The 13,722-nt window shown below is 38.0% G+C and overlaps 1 non-coding gene across 1 annotated transcript; it reads left to right on the forward strand.

Annotated features, from left to right (window-relative positions):
• The first annotated feature begins 654 nt into the window (after positions 1 to 654).
• LOC117704800 (small nucleolar RNA SNORA17) lies at positions 655 to 781 on the forward strand. The gene has a single exon (XR_004606326.1). It is a non-coding gene; the product is annotated as a small nucleolar RNA SNORA17 (small nucleolar RNA).
• Positions 782 to 13,722: the final 12,941 nt, after the last annotated feature.

Here is a 13,722-nt window from a genome sequence, read left to right on the forward strand (position 1 = left end):
TGATTATAATAAAATACTTTTCAACTCCCCCTTTTAGAAAGAAAATGTGTTTACTTACCAGGCTCTGGAGAACATACTTTTATTTTGGAGATACTCTCTTATTTTTATTTCATTCCTGTCTTCTTAGATGGAAGTTTGACATCTTAGATATACAGCCTTTCTCAGTAAAGTATGATAGACTCTCCCCTGTACCACTGTTCTCTTTTGTACTTCTCTGTATCAGAAGGCTGGCATTCACAAGTTGCAGCCATGAGGTTCTTATCTGCCAGTCTTCACTTGGATTCAGCTGGAAACAACTGGGCTTAGGGGGAAAAACTTAGAAAAGTTTCCTCATAGAATATCACCTGCCAGGTGAGGCATGACTGCTGGAACATAAGGCTTCATCTCTACAGAGCACACTTTCCTTTAGACAAAATCCAGATGTAGATTTAAGGACACAGTCAGAGGTTACTGTTTGAATGTGTCTTTCTAAGTTCATGTATTTGGAGCCTAGTAAAATCAGTGAGCTCATAAGGACTGTCCCATGTGAATGGATTAGTGCCATGATTAGAGGAGTGTCATATTTACGAGAGTAGATTTATTGTGTGTCTACAAGAAAGAAATTATCATAAACAAGAAGTGGAGGACATTGATTTCATGAAAATTCTGTAAGAGCTTGCTCCTAGAGGCATTGCAGGCATGGCTGCTGTGTCACATGTGTCAGTAGGTGACAGAGAGGAGAGAGGTTATGTCTACCATCAGTGTTCTGACCTGTAAATAGAATGAACCTTAACATTCCCTGAAAAAAAGCAAGCCTGAGATGACTACCAGACAGCAGGCTAAGATGGACTGTCAGGATAGGGAGCAAGCCAGAGACTAGAAGAACTCCACCTGGAACCGCAGCCCTGGACAGGACAGGAATGAGCCCAAAGCAGAAAACTCTGGCAGCCTGGGTAAAGAGTGAGCCCAACATGACAACCAGACCAGTGCCATGGAGTCCAGACAGGAAGTTTGCCTGAGATGACCATAAGAACAAATGGGGGCAGGGGCAGTCCATGCCTGAGATGACGCCTACCCAGTGGCATAATTCATAAACTAGGCACAGCACTCCAGATACCACTCCTGAGACAACCCCAGATACTCAGAGAACCTGGGTGCTACAAAGAAGAGTAAATAAATAGTGGAGAAATGGAAGAAAAGGAATGAAGGGAGGATGTGGGCACAATGAAGAGATAGAAGTAGAGACTCAAGGGTCGTGAGGAACAGCTTGATGTGAGTAGCTGGTGATGCAATCTGGGACCATGGTGGGGTCCTGAGCTATATTGCTCCTGGGAGCCACATCTGGGCCCATGGTCCTATAGCAGCAATGGTCTGTTACTACCAAAGGCCAAGTGGAACTCCTTGGTCTTCCAGCTACCCACGGAGGCATATGTTTATGTGTGAGTTCTGTGAAGAACTGGCCTCATCCCTGACCTGGGCATCTAGGAAGAACTGGCCCTGGGAGCATAAAAGTAGGAGAGCTGACCCATTTACTAGCTAGCTACATTACTTCAGAGAGTGGTCCAGTGCATTGGGCACATTAGAGGAGTTGCAAGTGAGCTATCTCTGAGGATACTAGCATGAGAGAGCTGGCCCCACCACTCCTATCCCATGTGATGCCATATATAAAAGAGAGAGATCCTTCCCTGACTCTCACCCCTTTTCACCTAAAGCAGGTGGTAGAGCTGGCTCTGGGGTCATGAGAGTAGGAGAACTGTCCCTGCACCTCACCCCCTGCAGCACTTGGAAGAGCAGGCTTTGTAACTTAGCTGAGTAGCACAGCAGAGGTAGCCCTGGACATGGGATTGAGGATGAGCTCACTCTGACTTTTGTTGGCTGTGTAGTGCTGTTGGCAGGGACAAGGAAAAGTTGGCCTCCTCCCCTCCCTTGTTTCTCATCATTTATGGCAGGCAGGAAAGCTGGCCCCCGGGCTCAAGTGGTTATGAAAGTGGGTAAATTGGCCATGTCCCTCACTGGCTACAACCATGCCTGGGCAGAACAGTAGAACTTGCCCTGGATGCAGAGGTTGCTGGTGAGCTGGCTCTCAGGACACAAGAGTGGGAGATCCAGCAGGCTGAGATCTCTCTCAGGCACAGATCCAGGGCATTGAATTGGCCTACGCCAACATCTACCCCATGGATGAACTGCTGGAGTACATGAAGGGCTGGTCCTACAGATCCAAAACTACAGGATCTCCATGACGCAGGGTAACAACAGGATACCTAAGAGGAATTCCAGTATTGATAGTATAGCAGAAGCCAAAGGCCTTGTATCTGACCAATCAGTCATTGCAATGAACATTTGCAAGCAAAGAAATGTAGACAAAAGTTTATACTGTGGGACATACTGTGACAAACTATAGCTTCCTCAGCAAAATTGTCTTACTCTGTTGAGGGGAAGGCTGCAACAGTGGACAGGAGTGCAAAGGATTAGGTTATAGGATGTGAAATTTATGAAGAACCAAAAATTTAGAAAATAGATGAGGTTGTGGGCAAGACAGTAAGCAGTACTCCTTCATGCCCTCTGCATCAGCTCCTACCTCCAGGTTCTATACTTGTTGATTTTCTGTCCTAACATCCTTTGATGATAAACTGCAATGTGGAAGTATGTGGGGAGCAGAACACAAGATGGTGCCTGGCTGGGTGCCAGACGCCCCTGGCATGTTGGTTCACCATTTCAGGAAGCCTGGGTGGCACATAGGTTAGGCTTTACTGCGCATGCATTCTGCTTGTTCATCGTTATGTAAGATCGGGCCATGTGACGTATGTGCTCAGCACCAATCGAGAATGACTTCATGGCAGGTTCTGATTGGAGAGGACACAGAGATTTAAGGGCTGGAAGCTAGAGTTCAGGGGCTTTTGCAGTAATTCAAAGTTCCTCAATAAACTGTGTTGGGAAGGAGATCCCGTGTCTGTTGTCTTCTGTCTGCTGGTCGGTTCAGGAGGCAGCAGAAGTGTAAGCTGGATATCACCCCCTGCCCCAAGAAAAGTTCAAGATAAAGGAAGTCGTTTTTTTCTTTTTGCCTAGGAGAGGAAATTGAAATACCTATGTGTCAGGTAAGTAGCTTATCTAACATCATACAGTCCATCAAAGGTAGATTTAAAATTCCAACCCAAGACCATTTTATTTCCCATTCTGTTTTGTAGATATCAGTATGGGGTTGAGTGGGAAATTGCTTCTCACACTAGCTTTATTCAGAGATCAAGTGACATAGCCTAGAAGAACATCTAGAAATAAAATGAGAATGATGTACAGTTAGTTGTGGTGTACAAGACAATATATTTATTTTGTTTATTAAAACAGAAATCAAGTGTCAAATACCACCTTTAGTGGTAGTTCTGCTGGTCTGTTCTTTCAACCTTCATGAGGATATTGAGAACATATTGATGAGGTCAGGATGACAGTGTGCTGCAAACTGTGCAGTAGTAAATACGGAAGAAGCCTTTAATATTACACAACGTCCATGAGGTACTAGAAACAGGCAATGAATATCACTACTAGCTAGAAATTAAAGTCAAACTAATGACTAAATAATTCCTAAATTTGGGTAATATTATGTTTTGTGCATCTTTTTGTTTATTTCATTGGCACAAACATTTTTAGTCTGTAAGGACACATTAATAAAGAGATAGTAGAATCTTAAACATGACATGTCGCTAAGTTCACATCAAATTTGTCTGAATCATTTAGAAAGAATTAAAAAAAATCACAGTTCCATTGAAAAAAGAGAAACAAGTGGTCCATTAATTTATTAATTCATCTGTTTATGCCCTGCAATATTTACCAGATATCTGTCATATATCAGACACTGCTAGGTGCTGCATATCTAAATATATTTCAAACATTGTAGCTTTCTTTCAATTAATTCCCAGGACCAGAAATGTCAGAAAATAATTGCAATGAAGTTTGCTATAATACACTGATGACAAGAAACAGGAAGAGAGTAATTACTTTGGTGGATCAGGGAGAAGCTAAGAGAGGAAGAGAAGGAAGTATTGGGTTTAACAAATAGGTTGAAATTAACCCTATGGGTAAAATGACAGTGGAGAATATGTATGGATAACACTCCGTGCAAACCAAGCAAAGAAGCTAAATACCTTAGGGAAATAGATGAGTTATATTCATGTCAGCTTGACTGTTTCAGATAGATGGCAGGAAGAAAAAATTAACACAAAACAACAACAACAACAACAACAACAACAAAAAACAGCCAGGGTCTATGCTGAACTCCATAACCCAATTTTTGTCTGTAAAGAGTAAACAGAGGGGTGACTTAAAAATAGTGGAGAAGCCAGAACAAATGAATAGTTACAAAATGTTTGACCCAGTAACACATGAATGCAGATGCTATTTGACTTTTTTATAGTGTTTTGGTTAGATAAACCATTCAGCAGTTGAAAATCTTGTGGGATTGGAGAAATGACTCACTGGGTAAGAGTGCTTCCTATGCAGGCCTGATGACCTGAGTTTGGATCCCCAGTAGTCACAAAAATCCAGTATTTACATAGCTGGCAGCAAGCATCCTGCTGTATAGAGCAGAGAAAGGAAGATTACTGTGGCTGGCTGACCAATCGAGGTAGTCACAATAGGGAAGAACAGAACCAGTGAGAGACCCCCATCTCTAGGGAATGGTGCAGAGAGTGATAGAGTAGGAAACTAGGACTCTTTGCCTGGCCTTCCTATTTGGTATATGCATGCACTTGACATGCACATATGTAAACACTACACATACACACATATAACATTCCCCCGCCCCTGATACACACATGTCTAAAAATGGTTGAAAGTATTAAAGTTAAAAATACTTTTAAAGCATCAATACTACTAGATATTCTATTCAGATGCAGTGCATTATAGGGTATGACTTGTAATACAAGGCTTATGAAAGTCCAATCTGATGATGCCTACTACAACAGAGTAATAGAATGATATGTATAACATATCAGTAGCTAAAGAACCCTTAAATTACTAGTATTGTTATACCAAAATGGAATTTTGTCAATTGAACCATTATAAAATAGGGGCATTATAATTAGTTTATATTAAGTCTTTTTGAACAAAGTATTCTCAAATCTCAGTGTCTTCAGAATTGAGTAACATTGGCTGATTGTTGTGTGCTTTCCTCGTTATATCAGGATCAAGACCAGACAGCAGGCCTGCCTGGGCTCACAGCACTGAAATAGAATGACAATGCAATGGGTTGAAGTTGCAGCCATAACTTCCTCTTCAGTGCTTAACCCCCATCCCCCAATAAATGACATGTCAGGCTTGATGTCAATAGGAGAAAGATATATAGACTACCATAGGGAGAAGGAATATAAATGAGGAGAATAGATAATCAGATGCAGACATGCAACTTATGATAGTGTACAATTTGCAAACAAATAATTCTTTCTGGTTTTTACTGAGATGGCCACCATGCACATGTGTATCAATGTGCATCTGTTTCCTAGCAGAGTTCATCCTCCTATCTTAACTTCATTCCTTTCCTTTAAAGGTAACATATTTCTATCTACTCCAGTTAATGAGCGAGTTGGAAGATTACTTGGTTTACTGATATTCTATGCAAAGGGAAAATACAATAAACTAAAATGTCTTTGTCATTATGCCTTTTCCACAATGTATTTTCGTGACAAATTTAGTTTTTTTCCTTCATAACAATTTGAAATATTATCTCAAGTAGCTGAATCCTAAAACAGAGGCCACAAGCTTTACCCTCGAAGGTGATAGAGAACTGTGTTGAAAACAGTAATAACACTACTCTGAAATTCTGGCCACACACAGTCTTCTCTCTGCTTCTCTTCATGCTCAGCTATGCATCATTTTACTCAAAAATTTGTAACTGAAGTAAAAGAGAAAGATATAGCATGGAATAAAGATATTTTCTGCTTGAGAGAACCATGGGCCTTTGGATTGAGAATTCTCCAAAGGAAAGTTAGGGTCTGCCAATTGCTACCATAGAGCCCAGCTTTCATTTTTGAAAAGTGCAAAAACCCGAATGAGAATATCAATCTTTTCCTTATAGCTGTATTACTTGAAGAATCTTAGAGATATGGACCATTACTCCAAAGAAATAGATTACCATCCACACTTTGAAAAGCTCAAAGAAAGAAATTGTTTTCCATTAGTTTCATAGTTGTTTCCTGCTAGGAGAGGGGTTACCCCCAGAGTGTTCTCACATGTTATTTGAGGCTATTCATAACTCTATTCCATGATGATGTCACTTCTGCTCAAATATAGTTTTGTGTTGTGTTCTCAATATTACTTAAAATTGAGTGATATCATATATATGTATACACATACATGTATAGTATCATATATATATGTATATATATGACATTAATTTTAGGGTTTTCTGGCCTTCTGCCCATTTATAGAACTTAATACATAGAACATTTAACACCAATGTATATTAGTAAATAATTTCATCCAGGCATTTGAGTGTTTCTCTTATCACAGAAATGCATGTAGCAAATAGATTTTGCTAATAACAGAAGTTGATTATTTGTGTCTATGGTACATATGTCCTGGTGTTTATTAATTCACTTAACCCATTCAATAATATTTAGTATCTAATATATGCTACATCTTGTGCTAGTTGAGTGGAAAGATGAAGTTCCTGTTCCTGGCATGTGTACATGCAACTTATGGTGGAGAACACTGTAAAAAGTAACCCTGGAAGCAACATCAAATAGAAATTTCTTTTGTCCAAAATATTTTCTTAGTGTTTCTGATCCTTATGGTCTCTTATGTGTGGTAAGGGTTGAAATACAGAGGATCCAACATGATCGTTACAACCTGTGATAATTTTAGTTCCATTAAATAAATAAAGATATTTTTAAAATATAATATATTACATCAGATAAACTAATAATTATGTCGATGATATAGTAGTTTAACAATAGAAACTGAGTTTCATTTAGTTCTTACTGCTTTAGTTCTTACTGGATGCCCTGATGAGAGGCTTTTCAAGTATACATATCTTGTGTACATTACAGGCAAGTAGGCATTACCATTTCCACCATACAGATGAAAAAACTGAGTTCAGTTAACAAATGAGCTATATGTTTTGTTAAAATTATTTGAATAGTGGGTATTTGAATCAGATTTCTAAATCTCATGTTAATGCTGAAAGGCTAGGATGCTGAAAATCCCAGGAATAAATACAAATATCATTTCATAGAAATAAACATTGCTTTTAGGAAATACAATAATAGATTATTTGTGGGAGCAGAAAATTCTAATAAGCTCTTTCAAGCTGAGGTAATAGTATTTAGAGTAGAAGGGAGGGTGGGCTTTGAAGAGAGATTTAAGATGTGGGAACTGCCTTCAAATGATGACACCAGACAAATTCCAAGGTGAACTTCAAAGTGTTTGCTTCTCTTGGGTGGCATTTTCAAGTCCTTTATACCTAGCTTCATGAGTAGGAAGGTCTAATTAAATGTGGAGAATGGCTTGCAGGAACATCTGAGAGGGAAATCTGAATCGGCCTACCTTCCAGAAGGTTTGCTGTTAGGAGCCTCAGAGTGTGAAGAGATTTCGCGGGAGAAGGGACACATGGTTCCAGCTTTGCCACACACAGACTTTCATGAACTGCTGAGCCTGGAAGAAACCTTAGCCCCTCCCAGGCAGCCATTGGTCCCTGTGAATGTCTCTTTCCCTACAGTCTCTCGTCCTCCTCTGACTTCTGCCTTTTTATCTCTCATTCTCCCTTGCTTTTCCTTTTCACTCTCCTAATCTAAATTGTTTTCAACAAGGAAATTATGCATAAAATAAATTAAACACTTAGCCATATGTAATGAAGAATGGGTAACAATCTGATTACTGAACGTGGTATTTCTAGAAAAGAACATACCTTTTAACTAGAATTGGAATAAGGATGCATTTTCTAAGAATTCACAATCTTTTCTCTAAAGATGGCATTTGTGCTGGATTTAGTTAGAACTATGTTTAGCTATAGGCCACTACCAGTTTCAGCTGAAGTTCACTTAATGTCATCCATTTCTTTGAAAGCTCCAGAGACTAAAAATAACCCTTGAGTTTTGGTGCAGTTGCATGAAGACTCTGCACAGCATTTTCTCCTGATTACACAGCATGGAGCTTGGTATTTATGTCACTCTATTGTAAGAAGACAGGCTTTTATCCCTCAAATTGCAGTGTGTTCAACCTGTCTTGGAGCAAAGCTGAGGTACAAAGATATTAATTTGGAGTATATACCAAATACACAGTTTCAAACTTTCTGTGATGTAATTTCACAGTGAACTAATTTATGCAATGAAACACTTGGAATATGATTCAGTTTCCTAGATCTGTTTTACATACACATTTTGGTATTCCACCTACCACATAAAATATAATACATAAAGCAGAGTTATACTTTATTTTTTCTGATAATTCCATGGTCTTCCAAGATCAAGGGTCAAAAATAAGTTATTGAGAGTATTATGAACCTTTGTATTTTAAATAGTATTTTTTAATATCTAAGGATACAGTATGTATAAATGAAAAAGTTTAAATAGAACAATACACATAAAACATCTAACAGTAATATAAATTTGTTTTTTATTCTTGGAGCAAAGGAGTAACCTTAAGCTAAGGTTTCTTCACAAACCAACAATTAACCTGGAAAATTAGAGTCAAAGTGACTTTTTAAAGCTGTGGATATATCAGTTCAAGACCGAATCTTTCTAATTATAATTAGCTGAGAGCACCCATCAATACACTTTGCTACTTTGCTAAGTTAGATGATATGGGAGCAGTGTTTAGAGAATGATAAATAACTTTATTGTATTTCAATGAGGGCACTGTGACACAATACATTTTTAACGATTTTTTTAAAATTGAGTAAAATTTATAACTTTTTGTTAATTAGTTGTCAACCTGACACAAGCTAGGGCTTCAGTCTTGGTTCCATGATGATTAAACAGTTCTAACTTGGTGCAACACATATGAACAAGGGTAATTACAACTATGCCAAGATATACATGCATAGAGGCACAATAAATGGTATTCATATTGTTGATGGCAAATGTCAACTGTCTGATTGAACTTAAGGGCCATTAAATAGGAGGGAAATGATGTGTGGCACTGGGAACCTAGTCAGCTTCTCAGGGCTAATAAGGTTGTGGATCTTAGAAAAGAATCTACTATCACCAATTTACTAGACCAGTGTAATTCCATACTGCATTCTAAATCTTATTCTTCCACCTACAGAAAACTGTAGCTACAACCCGTCATCAAAAAGGCTGCTCTTTACAGCAGCATCACAGTAAAGCACAGCTAGACACATTGATCAAGAGATCATGAGGATCCAAAGCTCAGTGAATACCTCTACAGAGGTTTAAGAGAATAGAAGTCATAATACTGGGAAGTCTGCTGTGAGCTGGCTATAAAAGCGTTACATGTTGACCACTTGGGATTAGATATCCTATCAAGGAGCTCCTCCCTTGAGAAAACCAATTCCTCCTCTGAGTAGACATTGATATCCTATAGCTCTTCTTCTAGGGTTAGGATTTTGTGAAATGTTTCCCTTTCATAGTCACATGCCATGTCAAATGATGCTGTCATTATTCATGTCATTTCAATCATCCATTCATGGGTGTAGCTTCCATGTCACTCCTAGCAGACACCACCTATCAAAGCATGTCCTGTTCCTCTAGCTCTTACTCTCTGTCTACCTCAGGAGTTTTCCTGAGCCTTTAGGTAGAGGGAGTTACACTGCCATCTTATCAGTTGGGGCTAGTCATCCCACAGTCACTTATACTATGAATTTTAACCAGTTGTGGCTTTCAGTAATGGACCCATCTGCTACAAAATGAATCTTCTTTGATGAAGAATGAGAACTACACTTACCTGACAGTGTAAATATTTAGAATATGCTTATATATGATCTTGGTTTAGGAAAATGAAAATAGTATATTGTCTTCTTGTGTGTATGACCTCCTCAGTCATGGGTGGGTTGGCTACCTTTACAGTACCAGGTTTGAATTTTCTCCCATTGTATTGGCTTTAAGCACATTCAGACAGCTGCTAGTTACTGCCAACATAAAAGTGTCACTCTTGTATCTCTGTAGCTTCTAGGCTTTATATTTGGGTGGGACTAATGATTGTTTTTTCCATTAGCAGCTTATATAGCACATGCATGCACACATGTGCACTTATGTGCTTGTGAACACATGCACGCGTACACACACACACACACACACACACACACACACAAACACACACAGGTTTAAAAAATAATACATTTCCTTATGGCTTTTTCAAACATTCTAGTGTTGTTTTTCTCTCTACCATTTTCTTCTTTATTGTCTTCCACCCTCCCCAATTATAGTACACCCAGAATTTTTCCCATTTCTTCCTTAAAAGAGCCCATGTTCTATTGTGTCCTCTTGGGTTTGTCTAATTCGTTCCTTAACTATGTGCAAACATTTCTACATGAGTATTTGTTGTGTCAGTTTGTAGAGTAGCAAAATGACATTTATCACAGAAAGCAAATGTGTCATGTTTTTATAATTATTCACTTTTTCCCCAAAGTGCAAAATTATTTGGATCTTGTCATATCACTTTTTTCTCCCATGAACTGGAGTCAAGTGGGGACTTGACAGTGTATGATGATACAGAGTAACACAGGAAGAAGACAATTTGATCAAAATAGTTGCAAGGTATGTTACTGGTGTTGTGCTTGGAGGTGCAGCAATAGCAGAGAGTTCCTCCTACAGGTGACATCTGCAAAGCCAGAAAAACAAGGTTGAATGGCTTTCTACTTTTGACCTTTTGTAGGTTATTATTTTGTGCTATACTTCCTCTAATATATTTACAATCATGCATATTATATGCAATATTACTTTGATAGTATTTATATATAACATTTTGTGTTTTCTAGAACACAGAAAAATTTAACATAAAACTTATAAAAATAAAAATACTACCTATATATAGAGTACCATGTTATCCTGAGATACTCCTGACTCAAAAAAATAAAGAAAAAAAGATAAATGTTTGTTGTTTATACAATGAAGAACTTTTTAGAAAGCCTTTTTGGCAATCAGATTTAAGCTAGAATCCTATCCATTTCTTTTAACTAGATGATGATATATTTGAAGTATAACTGACTTTAACATCCTGGGTCATGGCCTAACCTCCCAGTAGCAGCTTGAGACCTAATGGACCAAATCAGAGAAACACTCTAGCGAGTGACATTTAGAAGACCCTTTCCTACAATTCTGTTTATTTAACTCTGTCACCTCTGCTCTCATACAATCCAACTTTTTCTTTAGGAAAACCACAGCAGAAGACCTTTCTACACACATTTGGTGGTGTGCCACCTCATGGGCCTATTCTTCAAAATGTGAGATGATGGGTACAACTCTGCTACTTCCTGGAGTTGCTCCAGCTATTGCTGTGAATTCTGTGTCTTGGAGCACTTCACACTTATTATATCTCATCTGACAGCTAGAAATTTAAATGGAGGAACTGGAAGCACTCAAAGGCCTCACTCAAACTGTCTTTGCCTTTTCATAGTTTCTGGTGGCTTTGGAGGTCCTGGAGGTTCCCTGCATGAAGCCCCTTCACTTTGATTCCCCAAAGATTCCACTGTGGGTATTTGTGTGCCACTCTTTTTAGTATAAAACAATATAGATCCTGTTGAAATGGCTCAAAACACTGGAGTTTAAGTCTCAGGTACCCATGTAAATGCCAGGCAAGCATGGTGGACCTTCTAAAACTCTAGAACCTGGGAGGCAGAGCTAAACCTGGGAAAACCTTGTGGACTAAACTATCAAGCTCCATGTTCAGTGTGAAACCCTCTATCCATTGGAAAATAGAGAGCTGTCAGGGAAGACATCGAAAATCACAATGTGATCCCACATACACTTAGATGCTCACCACAAACAGTTATGCATACTACACATATGTATGAAACTGAAGTAGTTACTGGATATAGACTCTAATTCAGTCTGACCTCCTCTCAACTTCATTGATTTCAGCAATGATTATGTTTTCAAACTCATGTGTGGGTTCTGGATCTTATGAGGTAAATATATATTTGTGGAATAAGTATTTCCACATACTTTAACATCAATGTCTGGAAATATACTCAACTGTATGTCATGCAAAAACAGAAGTTGTGTCTTAATCTCAGGAAAGAGCAAAAAGTTGATTTGAGGGACATTGATAAGTATTAAATTTGCAGATAATTACTAGATGCTTTATATAGACTTTATAAAATATAAATATATCTAAAATTTAAATATATACCCATATACACTACATTACACTACATACACATATATTCAAACATATTATATATATGTATACACACACACACACACACACACACACACACACACACACACACACACACACATATATATATATATATACATTCATCTGAATTATCCTAAGAGATGAAACAGAAAATCTAGGGTACTGTAATCAAGAATTTTTAAATCTTGAAAGTGAATTTTAGGGCCTAGATAGATGGATTAGTATCATTTAAGAGTGCATGCAGCTCTTGCACAAGAAACAAATTCAGTTTTTAGCACTTACATCAGGTGACTCACATTCATCTGTTTCTGGGGATCAGTCCTCTGGCCTTCATGAAAACCTACACATACACAATACATGTAAACTCATGAGACACACATAATGATAAATAAATAAAGTCTTTAAAGTTGCTGACTTCAAATAGCAAATCTTATGTATTTATAATTATTTTTCTAAAAGAACTATGTTCAGATTCCAAAACAATAATGCTTAATTGGAAAATGATATAAATGTAGGATAAAGGTCCAGAGAAAGAGGCTCTTCTAATATGCACAAAGCCTGAGAAAAAAAATACATAAGGACTTTCAGAGTACCCTCCAATTTCTCTGCTCCACAAAAGAAAGTTGTCTATACTGTGATAGACACTGCACTGGTCATGTTCAAGAATTGTCCATTTTCCCAAGAAAGGGACTCTTCATTCCATTGTAAGCTTAGATTAGAAAATGTGAACTATGAATATCTAAAGTGAGTCTGTGACCTTTTATGTACAGAACCCAGGGTCCCACCTACCTAGCACAAGGGCCTTGAAGGATGCCTTAAACCTGAAGAGAGCAGGACATACACTGTGGTTTGGATTTGAAACCTATGTGGGAGGTTGATTTCCAGTTAGTGTAACTACTGAGAAGTGATTAGATTATGGGATCATTAATGGATTCACAGTTTAATTATTATTGGATAGACAAGGTCTTGACTAAGATTCTCAAATGCTCAGGACCTAGAAATAAGAGCTTGGTAAAGGTACAAGGAAAGGATGTTCCACAGCTAACATTGCCCAAACAGGGTAAAGAATTTCTCTATTAGATTTACTTTTTGTAACACAGAACACATCATCAGTTTGATCACATTCTGATTCTATTCCATCTTGAATCCAAGTATAGTTTGGTCTGGTGTAGGTTTTATTTCATATATTAAAAGTAGGATTTTTCTTTTTTGTATTTGCTATATTCAATATTTACTATTGTATTTCAATGTTAGGAGGTTGTTATTAGCTAATTGACAAATCTCAATTCAAAAACTGAGGACTCTGAGAGCTGTACCAAAGGTTGACTCACTGCTGTTTTTCCGGACCATGATTTAAACATACATGAAGAAGCTGAAGGGGTTTGCAACACCATAGGAAGAACAATAATATCAACCAACCAGACTACCCAGAGCTCC

The sequence above is a fragment of the Arvicanthis niloticus genome, chromosome 2, assembly GCF_011762505.2.
Source record: "Arvicanthis niloticus isolate mArvNil1 chromosome 2, mArvNil1.pat.X, whole genome shotgun sequence".
NCBI lineage: Eukaryota > Metazoa > Chordata > Mammalia > Rodentia > Muridae > Arvicanthis > Arvicanthis niloticus.